The sequence below is a fragment of the Bufo bufo genome, chromosome 2 (assembly GCF_905171765.1).
Source record: "Bufo bufo chromosome 2, aBufBuf1.1, whole genome shotgun sequence".
NCBI lineage: Eukaryota > Metazoa > Chordata > Amphibia > Anura > Bufonidae > Bufo > Bufo bufo.
In genome coordinates, this window is record NC_053390.1 from 666,125,421 (window position 1) to 666,143,211 (window position 17,791).

The window sequence follows — 17,791 nt, forward strand, 5'->3', positions numbered from 1 at the left end:
GTTGAAAAGCATGGAAGCTCCGAGATAATGCGTCTGCCTTTACATTTTTACTTCCCGGCCTGAACGTAATGGAGAAATCAAAACGGGTAAAAAACAGAGCCCATCGGGCTTGTCGGGGATTCAACCTCTTAGCGGACTCGAGAAACATTAGGTTTTTATGATCAGTGACAACAGTTACTCGATGCCTTGCCCCCTCCAAAAAATGTCTCCACTCCTCAAATGCCCATTTAATAGCCAGCAGCTCCCTATTCCCTATGTCGTAGTTTCTCTCCGTGGGAGAGAATTTCCTAGAGAAGAAGGCACACGGTCTCAGGTTAGTGAGGCTAGCAGGACCTTGTGAAAGGACTGCTCCTGCGCCGTCCTCGGACGCATCCACCTCCACAATAAAGGGTCTCTCCTGATCAGGCTGGATCAGAATGGGAGCGCTACTAAATGCCTTTTTTAATGTTTCAAATGAAGAAATGGCCTTGGTAGACCAATTCTCAAAATCCGCCCCTTTATTAGTAAGGTCAGTCAATGGCTTAGCAATTACAGAAAAATTCATGATAAATTTACGGTAGTAATTAGCGAAACCCAAAAACCGTTGTAAAGCCTTCAAGGATGAAGGCCTTACCCATTCCTTAATTGCTAAAACCTTACCAGGATCCATCTTAAAGGCGTGAGGAATCAAAACATGCCCTAGAAACAGTATCTCCTGTACACCAAAGACACATTTCTCTTTCTTAGCGGATAGCTGGTTCTCCCTCAACACCTCTAATACTTGTTTGACATGGGACACATGAGATTCGAAATCAGGAGAGAATATCAAAATGTCGTCAAGATAGACAATAATAAATTTACCTAAGAACTCCCTAAGAATATCGTTCATTAAGTTTTGGAACACAGCTGGGGCATTGCTGAGTCCAAAAGGCATCACCTGATATTCAAAGTGTCCTATCGGAGTATTGAACGCTATCTTCCATTCGTCTCCCTCCTTGATTCGGATTAGATTGTATGCCCCTTTCAGGTCAATCTTGGAAAACCAGGTTGCCCCCAAAACCTGGTTAAATAAATCCGGAATCAATGAGAGAGAGTATCTATTTTGGACAGTGATTTTATTTAATCTCCAGTAATCAATACAAGGCCTAAGACCACCATCCTTCTTTTTAACAAAGAAAACCCCTGCTCCCATAGGAGAGACTGAAGGTCTAATATGCCCTTTAGCAAGGCTCTCCTTAATATAATCTTCCATAGCCTTGCGTTCGGGCCCTGAAAGATTATAAATGCGACCTTTAGGAAATTCAGCACCCTCAATTAGCTCTATGGCGCAATCATAAGGTCTATGGGGGGGGTAGAACCTCTGGAGTAAGGGACGAGAACACATCAGAATATTCCTTAATAACAGAGGGTAATGTATTAGACCTTACTGAAACCCCAGCCTGGACCACGGACAAGCATGAGTCACACTTAGGTCCCCATTTCACCAACTCTCCTTTGGACCAATCAATTGTGGGGTTATGTAAACGGAGCCAAGGCAACCCTAGTACCACCTCAACCAGTAGGTTCTCCAGGACTAGAAGAGAACATCTCTCAGAGTGGCACACACCCACGGACAGAGAAATTTCAGAGGTACATGACCTCACCGTACCACCAATCAGGGGAGTAGCATCAATAGCCATGACATGGATAGGTGTAGGTAAAGCAAACATTGGAATACCCAATTTACAAACAAACTCAAAGTCAATAAAGCTGGCTGCTGAACCGGAGTCAATAAAGGCCTTACCCGGCCACTTATTAACCCCCAGAGAAATTGTTATGGGTACCAAAAGCTTACCTTTAGAAAAATCAGGGTGTACCTGGTCTTTAGGTTGACTTGCCTTAGGAGACTTGTCAGAGAGGACCCTCTTAGGACTCTTGTTGATCCAATGGCCAGGATCTCCACAGTAGAAGCACTCTCCGCATCTGCGACGAAGATTACCCCGGGTCATGCCAACCTGCATGGGTTCCTCGGTGGAGAGCTCAGTGTTGTCCCTGGAAAAGGCCTCTGGCTGGACCACCATCTGAGAACTGAACTGTCGTTCTTGTCGTCTCTCTCTAACTCGTCTGTCAAGTCGGACAACTAGGGTCATCATCTCCTCTAAGGTCTCAGGAATTTGGTAATTGACTAATAGATCTTTTAAATTATCAGATAGACCAGACCTAAACTGACTCTTCAGGGCTGGTTCATTCCATCCTGAGGGGACACACCACCGTCTGAATTGGGTGCAATACTCCTCCGCAGGGAGATGGCCCTGAACCAGTGCCCTAAGAGCCGTCTCGGCTACCAGGGCCCTGTCTGGTTCATCATAGAGGGTACCCAGGGCCTGAAAAAACCCCTCCACAGAAGTTAGACAACTGGCCCCAGGAGGTAACGAAAATGCCCAGTCCTGGGGATCACCCTGTAGTAGAGAAATGATAATCCCCATGCGTTGGCTCTCGGGACCGGAGGACATGGGGCGCAAACGGAAGTAGAGTTTGCAATTCTCCTTAAAGGAGAGAAACCTCTTCCGGTCTCCAGAAAAGGGTTCTGGGAGCTTGATCTGGGGTTCAAAATGTGGACTGAAGGACAGAGGAGTGGAAGAACCTTGCCCTAACTCACAAGAACGGAGTTTCTCTCCTAGCTCCTGCACCCTCTGTGTCAAATTAGAGACATGGTCAGTCAGGGTAGTAAGAGGATTCATGATACAGTGGTTATTGGGCCTGTTAATCTGTAACGGTCACGTCCACACACACACAGGGAGAAGGATAGTGACCACTGCGCTCCACCCTCACCCCTGGCCCTGCCTACTTGCCTCACTAGTCCTGATGACAGGGGACAACTGGACGACAGTCCCTAACTTAGGATACGTGCAGGGAAGACAGACAAGACAAAATACGGAACATGAATGGACCGGGTCAGAACCAAGAGCAAAGAATGGTCAGGAGAAGCCGGGGTCAAATACCAGGAGAGTAGAGAAGTACAAGAGGAGTCCTAAGAGAGTAGTCAGGTGGGAGCCGAGGTCACAATACCAGGACGGATGCGCAGTACAGGAGGAGCAGGCAAAAGGATCGTCATGGAACGGAATCAGGTGAGTATTCAGTAGTCCAAAAAATAGCCAGGAACCTAGAAATTAACAGGCAACCTGTGGCTAGCAGGCTGCCTGTATTTATAGTGGGGAGTGAGGGTCATATGCATTATATAGAAAGTATATTATTGGTCCAAGAGCGTTTTCCCCTCTGTATAGCTGCAGTATTGCAGCAGAAACGCACAGAACTGCTGCACAATACAAATACACCAAAATATACTTTCTATGTTAGAAAGTATATTATAAGTATATCACACCCCTCTGTAAGTCACACCTATCGATAGCACACCTATACCAGTCCTTAAAAGGACTTTTGTGGCCCTATTAGCTAGCGTTTGGTGTCCCTAACAGTCTGTTCCTGCTCCACAAAGCAACCTCTCCCTACACTGGCAAAAGACTGAATGTAAAATGGCTGCAAGATAAGGTAGGGGGTATGTCCTTGTGCTGAAATGTCTCAATTGGCTGTCCTGTACCACCTGATGGATGTGTCGTGGGTCAAAGTTCTTCACAATGTAAAAGAATATGGCGCCGGCGGACATCACCATATGTCCGCCCGTTTGGCGAATGAGCAAAGGCCATCTCTTATCCAGGGTGCCCTTGACGTTGCTGGTTGCATGGGCGCCTGGCAGGAGGTGTAGTGATGCAATGGCCAATGTATGGTGTGGGAGCAGTGCAGTTTCTAGGTAAAATTTCTCTCAGGGCGAGTGTCAAAAAAACTTCCCCCCCATCAAAACTGCTCGATGAAATCTAATCATTAGAGTACTTGCAACCGTCTTACCATATATATATATTATTATTTTTTTTATGCTTAACACAAGATTTATTGAGAGCAAAAGTATGGGCCCGCATCCGAGCCGCCAAAACTGCGGCTCGGATGTGGACCAAAACAATGGCTGTGTGCATGAGGCCTAATAAAGGATGACAAAGAAAGCACAAAAAATAATCTATATATACTCTAAAATGGTTCTATTAAAAAAAATTGACGTGTCCCTAAAAAAAAACAAGCCCATGTACAGAGATAGAATAATTAAAGTCTCTTGCAGTGCAGAAACATAAAAAAAACATATTCTTCCATAAAACGTGCTGTTATTTGGAAAATGTAGTAAAACTTTGCATACCGACCCACGTAATCAAGGTAATATGTTGTTTATGTTGCATGGTGAACACCATAAATATAAAATGAAAAATAAACAGCCTATGTCTGAATGGTTATTTTTTCCCATCATTTCCCCCCCCCCGACCCCACCACCAAAATAAGTTAAGTTCTACAGTATGTATTTCAAAATGGTGACACTGAAAAATACAACAATACATGTTCTGTATTGCATGGAAGTGTTTGAGGCACATATACTTTGAAACTGGGTCGGGCAGACGGCATATACATATCTCCCCTATCTAAAGGACTAGGAGTGCAGCTACCGTCATGGCCGTAAATGTTGGCACCCCTGAAATTTTTCAAGAAAATGAAGTATTTCTCACAGAAAAGTATTGCAGTAACACATGTTTTGCTATACACATGTTTATTCCCTTTGTGTGTATTGGAACAAAACCAAAAAGGGGAGGAAAAAAAGCAAATTGGACAAAATGTCACACCAAACTTCAAAAATAGGCTGGACAAAATTATTGGCACCCTTAACTTAATATTTGGTTGCACACCCTTTGGAAAAAATAACTGAAATCAGTCGCTTCCTATAACCATCAATAAGCTTCTGACACCTTTCACCCGGAATTTTGGACCACTCTTCCTTAGCAAACTGCTCCAGGTCTCTCTTATTGGAAGGGCGCCTTTTGCCAACAGCAATTTTAAGATCTCTCCACAAGTGTTCAATGGGATTTAGATCTGTACTCATTGCTGGTCACTTCAGAACTCTCCAGCGCTTTGTTGCCATCCATTTCTGGGTGCTTTTTGACATATGTTTGGGGTCATTGTCCTGCTGGAAGACCCAAGATCTCGGGCGCAAACCCAGCTTTCTGACACTGGGCTCTACAGTGCGACCCAAAATACGTTGGTAATCCTCAGATTTCATGATGCCTTGCACACATTCAAGGCACCCAGTGCCAGAGGCAGCAAAACAACCCCAAAACATCAATGAACCTCCACCATATTTCACTGTAGGTACTGTGTTCTTTTCTTTGTAGGCCTCATTCCGTTTTCGGTAAACTGTAGAATGATGTGCTTTACCAAAAAGCTCTATCTTGGTCTCATCTGTCCACAAGACGTTTTCCCAGAAGGATTTTGGTTTGCTCAAGTTCATTTTTGCAAAATGTAGTCTTGCTTTTTTATGTCTCTGTGTCAGCACGCAGTGGGGTCCTCCTGGGTCTCCTGCCATAGCGTTTCATTTCATTTAAATGTCGACGGATAGTTCGCGCTGAAACTGATGCTCCCTGAGCCTGCAGGACAGCTAGAATATCTTTGGAACTTGTTTGGGGTTGACACCTTTCATCAATTTTTCTCTTCCGTCCACGCCCAGGGAGACTAGCTACAGTGCCATGGGTTGCAAACTTCTTGATAATGTTGCGCACTGTGGACAAAGGCAAATCTAGATCTCTGGATATGGACTTGTAACCTTGAGATTGTTGATATTTTTCCACAATTTTGGTTCTCAAGTCCTCAGACAGTTCTCTTCTCCTCTTTCTGTTGTCCATGCTTAGTGTGGCGCACACAGGCACACAATGCAAAGACTAAGTGAACTTCTCTCCTTTTAACTGCTTTCATGTGTGATTTTTATATTGCCCACACCTGTTACTTGCCCCAGGTGAGTTTAAAAGAGCATCACATGCTTGAAACAATCTTATTTATCCACAATTTTAAAAGGGAGCCAATAATTTTGTCCAGCCCATTTTTGGAGTTCGGTGTTACATTATGTCGAATTTGCTTTTTTTCCTCCCTTTTTTGGTTTTGTTCCAATACACACAAAGGGAATAAACATGTGTATAGCAAAACATGTGTTACTGCAATACTTTTCTGTGAGAAATACTTTATTTTCTTGAAAAATTTCAGGGGTGCCAACATTTACGGCCATGACTGTATATAGTAGGTAAGTGTATACACTGATTAGCTGCAGTTATATAAACCTTCACTCCTTCACTGCCTGCATGTACTATCTGTGTGTGCTGACTCTCCAGTGTAGTTCTAAGGGATGTAGCTTCACACTGCTCTCCATGCCTCCTGCTTGTAAAGGCTGACAGAGGAGAGAGGAGAAAGGATCAAACTGCAACACATAGGAGAACATGGAGACCTTGCAGTGTGAGAGGACAGCAGCTCCGTGTCACTAATCTGTCATGGCTGCCCTCAGAGGACACAGATCAGTACAGTGAGGTGAGACTCTGGCCCTTCTGTCTCTGTAAAGCCAGGCATAATGGGGAATGTAGGATTCATTAGGAAAACCATATCTGAAGGGAGAAGGAATCAAGATGGCTGCCAACTCACAAATTACACATCACATAAAACAGGCATACAAAGACTGGCCCTATTTTCCTCCTCATGTTCCAAAAGCCATAACTTTTTTTACTTTTACGTTCACATAGCTATATGAGGGCTTATTTTTGGTTGGACAAGATGAATTTTTTAATGCCACCATTTAATTTACCATGTCTTGTATTAGAAAACTCTTGTGTGGCAAAATTGAAAATAAAAACAGAATTCCACCAAGGTTTTTGGGGTTTTACTATGCACTAAAAATTACCTGACGCTCTTATTCTGCGGCTCAGTACGAATGCGGCGATACCAAACTTGAACAGTTTTTTTTTGTTTTACTACTTAAAAAAAAAATGTAAACCTTTAAAAAAATCAAAATTTTCTTTGCATCGCTATATTCTGACAGCCATAACTTATTTTTCATTCGGTCTACAGAGCTATATAAGGGCTTGATCGTTTTGATCACCGTTATTCAATTTAATTTTTTGGGGGGACAAAACGACAAAAAAATGGCAAATCGCATGTTTTTCTTTTTTTTCTGTTATGGCGTTCACCGCACAGGAATTTAAAAAAAAAAATTTAATAGTTCAGACATTTTCGGATGCGGCGATACCCAATATGTTTATTTTTTTTATTGTTTATGTATTTTTATATGTAAAATTGGGAAAGGGGGTGATTCAACCTTTTAATATATTGGTGTTGTTTTCCTTTTTTTTTATAACTATTATCCCCCATAGGGGCCTCATGATCGGAAGCCGTATATATGCTATATATATGCTGCCGTATATATGCTGCGTTACGGGTTAAGGGGTTAATAATGGCCTGTTCTGCACTATATAGGCAAAGGAAAAAAAATCCCAGAGCGCTTCTTTAACATTAAATGAAATAACCACAAATGACAGAAGACATAGAACTTCTTTTACACTGACCTTCAAATCGCTGGCTTACCTATTAAAGGGGTTATCCCATGGATAATGTAAAAAATTAATATCAGACATCATACAGTACATGACGATCTCTTTCTAACAAAGCTAGAACCGGCCCTGTACCTCACATGGATCCAGACATCTCCACATTCATTGCTCAGCTAGATTTATATCAAGCTGACAGCTCAAAGGGAGTCTTATCTGCTGCAGCTCAGGGGGTGTGTCCATGCTCTACCTATCACAGCTCAGGGGGAGTGTCCATGCTCTACCTATCACAGCTCAGGGGCAGCTGAAGGATGAAACTGAGCATGTGCGGCCTTCTCAGTGAGCAGAACAAACAAGAAAAAGACCAAATAGCAGGTGGCGCTATACAGATACATTTCATGGAATAACTCGGTGGCTATACTACATTTTTAATTACATGCAGTTACAAAAGTATTCAAATCCAGGTTCTGGTTTGAAAACTGTAGAATATTTTTCGTGGGGCAACCCCTTTAATGCTCCTCTGCCCAACACTAAAGAACAGTTTTTTCTCTCTCCTCTGCTGGCAAAGAAAATTAAAAAAAAAATTACAAAACTGTTTTCTGGATTTGGGGAATTGTGTTGAGACAGATAACGAAAGGCACTTAACCCGCTGAATACCAAACAAAATCAATCAATCCATGCCTATAATGCTGAGCAATGCAACAATATCCAGAGATGACTCGGCAGCCCTATAACCTAAAGTTGGTTCGGTTACAGGATACTAAATAGATTAACCCATAAACAGCAGGGCACAGTTGTTATGGATCTACCCATTGCAAAAGTCTAACTTTCCTAGTAGGTTTTCAGTAGACCAACATGGGAAAAAATGTGTCCATCTAAAAGTATTTTCTGTGGTAGTAAATCAGTAGTTTTAAGCGAATCAAACTTTGGATTCAAGATCCAAAGTCGATTCGATCAAAACGTCTTTTGCTGTACAGAGATTAGTCTCCGTACATCATTCAAATGTATGGGCTCCGGCGAGGGAAATTCGTTGTGAATAACTTCGGACATTGATTTTAGAACTTGAAAACCATTTTAAAACTTGGATCCGAAATCTGCTTCAGTATTAAAATGGTTTTCAAGTTTATTATTTATTAAGTTATTCACCAAGACGGGTCTCCGTACAACATTAAAACACAGTTCTGAGAGAATCGACTCCGGATCTTGGATCAACACTAAAAGTCCCAGTGCTGTACATGTACGACAGAAGGAGGGGTTCTAAATATGGCGCGAGCTCGCGAGTGCAGTGGATGCCTCAGCCAATGGGTCTCTGCTGTTTCAAATAGCAGAGGCCCGGGGATCATGACTGTGACAGGCAATAATGCAGTTGCAGGCGTTTAACCGCCAGACTACGGCATCTAAATGATGAAAAAACTGGAAGTGCGAGCTTTCGGGTTAGGACCGACTCCCCTATGGGAAGATCTGTGGGGCCGTTCTTTGTCTCTGATGTGCTGCATCTTTCTGAAGAGACCTAGGCCTCTGTAGGATAACTGCAAATGGAGCTTAGACTGTAGTTCTGCAAGCTAAAAGAAATCAAAGTATTGTATATTATAGCCAATTAACAGTATTGCATATTTTAAACCATTTACAGGTCTTGGAAAAGTGTTTAGATTTTGCTTGAATAACCCTTTAATAAAGTGTAAACTTAGTCTTAAAGGATTAGAAAAACATGGCTATTTCCTTCCAAAAACAGCACAACCCCTGTGGCATTGCAGCTCTGCCCCATTGACAAAAACTCACTGAAAAAAGTGGCCTAAGGCCTCATGCACATGACCGTGCCGTTTTTTGCGGTCCACAAACTGCGGATAGGCAAAAAACGGAAGCCTCCCGTGTTGCCTTCCGCAATTTGCGGAACTGAACGGGCGCCGGCAATATAAATGCCTATTCTTGTCCGCAAAGCGCAGACAAGAATAGGACATGTTATATTTTTTTAGCGGGGCCGCGGAACGGAGCCACGGATGCGGACAGCACACATTGAAGTGAATGGGTCCGCATCCGAGCCGCCGAAACAGCGGCTCGGATGCGGACCCAAACAACAGTCGTGTGCATGAGGCCTAAACGGGTGAAAATGCTCCAAACCCAGATTGCAGGCAGCCTCGTCATTTAACCCCTCAAACCCAGACGCAGGCAGCTCTTTAATCCAAGCGCTGCAAAACGCTTGGATTAAAGCTTCTGCCCCTGCACTGCTGCTGTCACAGACAGCATACAGTGCAGTAATGCCGACAAGGGACCAATCAGAGTTGCCCCTGATGCAATTCCCCCCGCCCCCATCCATATTCATACAGCCTGCCCCTGATGCGGTCCGCCCCCTCCCCGCCCCATACATTCATCCTGCCCCCATTTGTGCCCCCTCAATGCTGGCCGTACCTCCCCCCTCCCCCTTTCCAGCGCTGCCCCCTGCCCTCTGCCCCCGATGCGGGTCGGTTCCCCTGCTGTGTTTAATGGCAGCGGCTCCATTCCTGAGCCACCGCCATCAGCAGAGAGTGTCAGCTATAAGCTGACACTCTGCTGTAACCCCTTAGATGCCGTGGCAGCGGCATCCATGGGGTTAATAGAGGGAGGGGGCTCCCTCTCTCAACCATCGGGGCTGCCGCGCTGCGATGGCAGCGCCTGATGGTTGCCATGGCAACCGGACGCTTTGCAAAGGCGTCCGGTGTTGCCACCTACAGGACATTGCAAAGTATAGTACAGCCATCAGCCCCACTGGATCTTCAAGATCCAAGAGGGACTTGATAAAAAAAAAAATTGAAAAAAATAAAAGTAAAAAAAAAAATTGTGTTAAAGTGAAATAAATAAAAAAAAGTGTACATATTAGGTATCTCCGCATCCGTAATAACCTGCTCGATATCACATGACCTAACCCTTCAGGTGATCACCTTACATCACAAAAAGTACAATAGCAAGCAATCAAAAAGCTATTATTGTGTAAAACTTAAATAAATAAGAAAGGAAGTATACATATTAAGTATTGCCACGTCCGTAACGATCTGCTCTTTAAAACTGTCACATGACCTAACCCCTCAGATGAACGCTGTAAAAATAAATTAAAAACTATTCCAAAACAGCCAATTTTTTGGTCACCTTGCCCCATAAAGGGTAATAATGAATGATCAAAAAATCCTATGTACCCAAAAATGGTACCAATTAAAACGTCAACTCTTTCTGCAAAAAACGAGCACCTGCATCGTCTTGATCAGCAGAAAAATAAAAAACATATGGTGTTCAGAAAATGGACACACAAAAATATAATTTCTTTTTCAAAAATGCTTTATTATGTAAAACTGAAACAAACAAAGTAGACATATTTGATATCATTCTGTCCGTAACAACCTGCTCTATAAAAATAGCACATGAACTACCCTGTCAGATGAATCTTGTAAAAAAAAAAAAAACGGTGCCAAAACAGCCATTTTTTGGTTACCTTGCACCCCAAAATAGTACCAATATAACTGGCACCTTATCCCCTAGTTTCCAAAATAGGGTCACTTTTTGGGAGTTTCTACTGTAGGGGTGCATCAGGGGGGCTTTAAATGGGACATGGCATCTAAAACCAGTCCAGCAAAATCTACCTTCCAAAAACCATACGGCGCTCCTTCTCTTCTGCAACCTGCCGTGCGCCCTTACATCAGTTTACGACCACATGTTGGGTGTTTCTGTAAACCGCGGAATCAGGGTAATAAATATTGAGTTTTGTTTGACTGTTAACCCTCAATGTGTTAAAGAAAAAAATGTAATAAAATGGAAAATCTGCCAAAAAAGTGAAATTTAGAAAATTCATCTCCATTTTCCTTTAATTCTTGTGGAACACCCTAAAGGGTTAACAAAGTTTGTAAAATCAGTTTTGAGTAATTTGAGGGGTGTAGTTTCTACAATGGGAACGTAAAGAAATCTGCAGCACTCGCCAGTATGGAAAATCCAATGGTGGTTTTATTCCAAAAACAACAGGGTGATGCAACGTTTTGACCTTCCTTGGTCTTTTTCAAGCAATACAATAAATTCACCAACATGTGCCTTATATAGTGTCAAATAGGTGGGATTAACCCTTCCCTTAAGTGAGTACAGCTTGTACATCCATATATGAGGATCACTTCCGATCCAGCTCAGTATACATTCAAAATTCCCAGTGTATAATATAATCTTATATATTAATATATTAACATTACCTCTTAGGCTGTGATGCCATCTCCGGGGTATTATACCATGACCGCTACATTTCTAAAGTGCGCCGCACTCAGCGTCCCGGAAGCTACAGTGCGCATGCGTCCCCCTTTCGTCATCGGCCAATAGGAAAATATAATCAAGTGACGTCAGCTGTTGCCTATGTCATGGAGGCAGACTATGCTCCACGGCACTACAGCACACAGATTCCGTCGCTCGTCTATGACGTAAGGGTTACCATGGAGACGCGGGCGTCCACAAAACATAGTCATGGACCGTTCGTGCTGCATGGTTCCCTGCTTCATTCACTAAATCATTTTTCATCGATCATTCATTAAATAATAGGTCCAGGATAGGTCCCAGTAGGTGGCGGTCCAATCAAATAGATCATCGCACCTCCAATGTTTTTATCTGGGGTAATTTACCCTCTCATAGGTTACAGGTTTGAATCCCCATATATCCTAAAAATCGTATGTGGTTCCTCCAGGGTGATCACTGTATTTCTTCAGTCATACACCCCTATGAGGATACCACATACCCACGCATGCTACCCCTTCAAATGATGGCTCCGTCCCATCCGTACCATCAGATGGGGCAGATATCCTAAATAGGGGTTAACCGTCGTTAAGAGTGCCATACGGGCCGATCATTAATAATGACAACGTTCCCCATGACACACCGCGTCCGTCCATTCACACACTAGCATTTCTTTTAAGAGGTAAAGGACCAAAGATTGAGACTCACCCCCCACTAGCCACACCTGGACACCATGAAAATATACGATAGGCTATACGAATACGGGGACATCAAAAAATAAGTTGCGGATCATGGAGAACCCCGGTGACGTCATCCCTATAAAGAGATAATGCAACATAATCAAAATTCGTGTTAAGTGAGCACTTAAAAAATTAAAATCATCACAACAATCACTTTGTTGGGCACAAACTTTAGTTACACAAAATAATAAATATCTCATCTACACTGATGAGGATTTTCCATACTGGCGAGTGCTGCAGATTTCTTTACATTGATTTGACGTCGGGACCATCTGCCAAAGATCCCCATCTGCTTGCACCACCACTACCTGTAAGGTATTTATTCATGGCTGTCCCTATTTTTTGGGTTCAGTAGTGCTGCCAAACCTCTGCATGTTTCTACAATGGGGTCATTTATGGGGGGTGTCTACTATGTAAGCCCCACAAAGTGACTTCAGACCTGAACCGGTCCTTAAAAAGTGGGTTTTGGAAATTTTCTTAAAAATTTGAAGAATTGCTTCTAAACTTCTAAGCCTTCTAACGTCCTAAAAAAATAAAATGACATTTCCAAAAATGATGCCAAAATAAAGTAGACATATGGGGAATGTTAAGTAATAAATATTTTATTAGGTATCACTTTCTGTTTTAGAAGCAGAGAAATAGAAATTTAGAAAATTGTGAATTTTTCAAATTTTGGGGTAAATTTGGGATTTTTTCATAAATAAAGGTGAAATATATTGACTCAAATTTATGAAGTACAATGTGTCACGAGAAAACAATCTCAGAACGGCTTGGATAAATAAAGGTGTTTCAAAGCTATTACCACATAAAGTGACGCATGTCAGATTTGTAAATTTTGACCTGGACACTGGGGCATCAATGACCCTTGGTCATGAAAGGGTTAATGATAAGTCTGGCACACCCATAGACTGCTTAGTCAAACTTTATACCAGCTATTTGTGTACACCAACATTTTTGATAATTTGTTTCTGACGCATTTTAAGCCATGTCGTGCTAGGCATGTAAAGTGTCCAAAAGACAATAAATGTGGTGCAAGGCACCTATGCCAGCCCCAATGGAGCTCACAATCTAAATTCCCTATCAGCAGGGGTGCACCTAGCCCTTCTGCTGCCTGAGGTCTAGAACTGAAACCCCCCCCCCCCCCATACCAATTTCTTAACCTAACCACTTTGCCACAATGAAAGCACTCATTGCCCATACTCATTGCCCATGGTCCTTTCGCTGCCCCACTCTTGCCCCTACCTGGTGCTGCTTGAGGCGATCGCCTCACATGGCCTCAGTGGTGGTCACCCCTGCCTATCAGTATGTCTTTGGAGTATGAAAGGAAACCAGAGTACCCGGAGGAAACCCACGGAAACACGGGGAGAACATACAAACTCCATGCAGATGTTGTCCTTGTTCGGATTGCGAACCTAGGACCCCAGCGATGCAATGCACCAGTGCTAAACACCGAGCCACCATGGATGTGTGACAAGTCTTCATGTGATCTGAAGACCTTTCCTCACATTTACATTTTGCTGAACTAATAAGTACTAGACCACAAGGAACTGAAGTGTACACTAATACTGCAGGGCTTCCTTTTTTTCAGCTGTTTTAAGCATGAGATTACCCCAGTGACAGTTCATGTGTTAATTATAAGTTCGTCCTTAGGGAACGTGGTTAATAATCAGACTTATGATGAGCTGGAGCACATGGCTGTACATTGCACTACCATGAAGAATGCAGTTAGATGTGATTGTGGAACTGCAATGGCGACCTCTACTGGTTAACACGTGGCACAACACACACGTTTTATTACAAGTTAATAAAACTATACAAGAAGCCACAAAGGACACTGAGATTATTACAGCATTTCATTGTAATAGACATTGAACATGGAATACAGTAGCACATTTACATATTAGCCTCATAGATAGAAATTAGAGGTTTTCACACGTTCTTTATTATCAGATTTATCATCAGACTTCACTATATTTTTTCCTATATAGATACTATACCTCAATAACCTCCTCCAAACCAGGGATTATACCTCTCATTTATAGAGATGTTTCCAATTTACTTTGGCTCTAATTTCTTATTAAACCAATTTAATACAATACTGTGACATGTTAGCAATACCCTTGACAGACTGCAATTCACAACACAGCCACTGGGTGGCCACACATAGTCTTCTATATCTATAGGATAGAAATCCTGTGACACGATATCATGAAATCATGTTACAGCTAGGGTTGCACCGGGTATCGAAGTATCGATACCCAATCGATACTTTTAGACCCAAATCGATATGATACCGGGATTACCTATTTTCTGATACTAGGCTGCGCCTTTAGCGTACATGGCGCTCTCAGCGCGCACCATGTTCTCCTCAGCAGCACAATGGAGAAGGAGAGAGTCACTCCCTCCCCACTGTGCTGCCGCTGCAACCAATGAGAACAGCTAGTACTGAGGAGGAGGGGAGGGGCTGTGCTAACTGCGCAACCAATGAATATAATTAACCCATTAATTCAAGTGTAGGCAGCGGGTGCCGGTGGCGATATCACATACCCGGCACCCGGCCTCAATAACAGGGCAGGGCGATCTGCCGAACAGCGGAAATTTACCCCCTCAGGTGCCGCACCTGAGAGGTTAATTGAGGGGGTTCGCAGCGCTGTGTCATAGAGACCAGGTGCCGGGTATGTGATACTGCTGCCAGCACCCGCAGCCTACATTTGAATTAAAGGGTAAATTATATTCATTGGTGGCACAGCGCCCCCGCCCCAACTCAGTATTATCTTCATTGGTGGCGCAGCGGACACAGGGTGTGTCCCCCTACTCAGTACCGTCATTGGTGGCCCAGTGGCCACAGGGTTCCCTCCCCCCCTCTTCATTGGTGACAGTGGCAGCTTCCGTTTGGAGCCCCAGCAGTGAAAGCGCGGGGCTCCGATCGGTTACCATGGCAGCCAGGACGCTACTGAAGCCTTGGCTGCCATGGTAAGCTCCCTGCTGCGGTGTGCGCAAACACTGGGCAGCAGGGATAGTGCAGAGTCCTATTCACCCTAATAGAGATCTATTAGGGTGATTCGGACAAGGGTGCTACCCCCTAAGGACTCCTGCACACAACCGTTTTTTTTTTTCGTTTACTGGCCGTTTTTTGCGTTCCGTATACGGTCGGTATACGGAACCATTCATTTCAATGGTTCCGCAAAAAAAACGGAATGTACTCCGTATGCATTCCGTTTCCATATTTCCGTTCCGTTGAAAGATAGAACATGTCCTATTATTGCCCGCAAATCACGTTCCGTGGCTCTATTTAAGTCAATGGGTCCGCAAAAAAATGCAACACATACAGAAATGCATCCGTGTGTCTTCCATATCCGTTCCGTTTTTGCGGAACCATCTATTGAAAATGTTATGCCCAGCCCAATTTTTTTCTATGTAATTACTGTATACTGGATATGCCATAGGAAAAAACAGAACAGAAACGGAAACACAACGGAAACAAAAGACGGAACAACGGATCCGTGAAAAACGGACCGCAAAATACTGAAAAAGCCATGCGGTCCTGTGCAGGAGGCCTAAGGGGGCTAATAGTTAGCAAATAAAAAGTAAAATAAATAAATAAATAAATAAATAAAAACACCAAATTACCAAAGGTTGAAATCACCCCTTTCCCAATTTTATATATATAAACAATAAAAAAATAAACATATTACATATTGCCACGCCCGAAAAAGTCCAAACTATTAAAATATTAAAAAAATATCTCCAAATATCGCCATAACAGAAAAATATATAAACTGCGCGATTCGCCATTTTTTTGTCAACTTGTCCCCCAAAAAAATAGGATAGGACTATTCTATTATGGGCCGGATGTTCCATAAAATGCGGAATGTACGGAATGTACGACATCAGCGCCTCGTACAATATACCAGAACTCTCACGGGATTGTCTCCTAGGAAAAAGTTAGTTTGCAAAATGTATTTCATGTTAATAACGGCATTTGTTTGGGAATGCTAAATACTGCAAATAATAAAGGTGTCACCTATCCACAGGATAGGGCATAACTATTAGATTGGTGGGGGACCCCTATTGATCATGAGAACGTGGGCCTTGTACACGGACGTGCAGCCCTCCCCGAAGGGAGCAGCCAGTCGCACAGTACAGCGCTCGGCTATCTCCGGAACTACCATAGAAATGAATGGAGCGGCTGTGCGCATGTGCGACCGGCTGCGCTGTTCATCTCGAGGGGCTCTACACGGTATGGGGCCCATGTTCTCGTGATTGGTGGGGGTCCCAGCGGATAGGATCCCCACTAATCTGGTTTCCTCTGTGATGGCTAACCCCCGGCACTCCAGCTGTAATAAAACTACGACTCCCAATATGCCCCCTCGCTTCGCTGTTCTCAGAACGTCATAGAAATGAATGGAGCATGCTGGGAGTCGTAGTTTCACCACATCTTGAGCGCTGGAGGTTAGCCATCACTGGGTAGGGTATAACGTTATATAACCGGAATACCCTTCTAAGTTTTACTGTTACAGTGGTAGAAGGATAAATATATATATATATATATATATATATATATATATATATATACCCAAAAGTTTCAGATCATTAAACAGTGATAAAGGAACTACACTTGAAGTGCACACACAAACAGACACGTAATCTAGGTGTGCTGGCTCGTCCTCATTCCAGTCTGGGCTGGGGGCGTGTCTGCAGCTGTGAGTGACAGCTCACCCGCCACGCCCACTTGCTTAGCTCACCAGTCTGTTTGTTTTGGAGGTGAGAACAATGCACAGCCGAACTTCTCGGTCACGTGATCAGGAAGAAAGTCACCTGACCTGTTCTAGTCTGCATCAGGAAACAAGTCCATAGCAGTGCTGGAGGGAGAGCAGCAGAGCCGGGTAAGTGCTGCACAGTGTACACTGGGCAATGGGTTATGACAAGTGTATATATATATATATATATATATATATATATATATATAGTACTGTGCAATAGTGATGTTCATAGAGGGGTATTCCTGTCTGTGGATGGCAATAGAAGTCTGGGTGTTAGTCTTCAGGAAGAGCCCTCCTGCTGTCATATACCATGCTCTATCAGCTAATGGCCTCATGCACATGACTGTATGTTCGGTCCATATCTGGATGCGGACCCATTCATTTCAATGAGGTCGCAAAATATTTGGACAGCCGACCGAGTGCAGTGCTCATCTATATGCCAGTTCTGTGGCCCCGCACAAAAGATAGAACGTTTCCTGTTCTTGTCTGTTTGGTGGACAGGGGTAGGACATTTCTACAGGAGTTTTAAAAAAAAATATTGTGGCATACGCACGGACTTTGCAGATCCGCAAAACGGAGACAGTCGTGTGCATGAGCCCTGGTACTGTAGATTACCCGACATCTCTCAGCTGGTTTGCTGCAA

The 17,791-nt window shown here is 43.4% G+C and overlaps 1 protein-coding gene across 1 annotated transcript in view; it reads left to right on the forward strand.

Moving 5' to 3' along the window:
- The first annotated feature begins 17,156 nt into the window (after positions 1 to 17,156).
- TMEM144 (transmembrane protein 144) overlaps positions 17,157 to 17,791 on the forward strand; it is a 37,674-nt gene continuing 37,039 nt past the window's right edge. The window contains exon 1 of the mRNA XM_040418596.1: positions 17,157 to 17,271. The gene's annotated coding sequence lies outside the window, so the exon portion shown is untranslated. The remainder of the gene's footprint in view (positions 17,272 to 17,791) is intronic.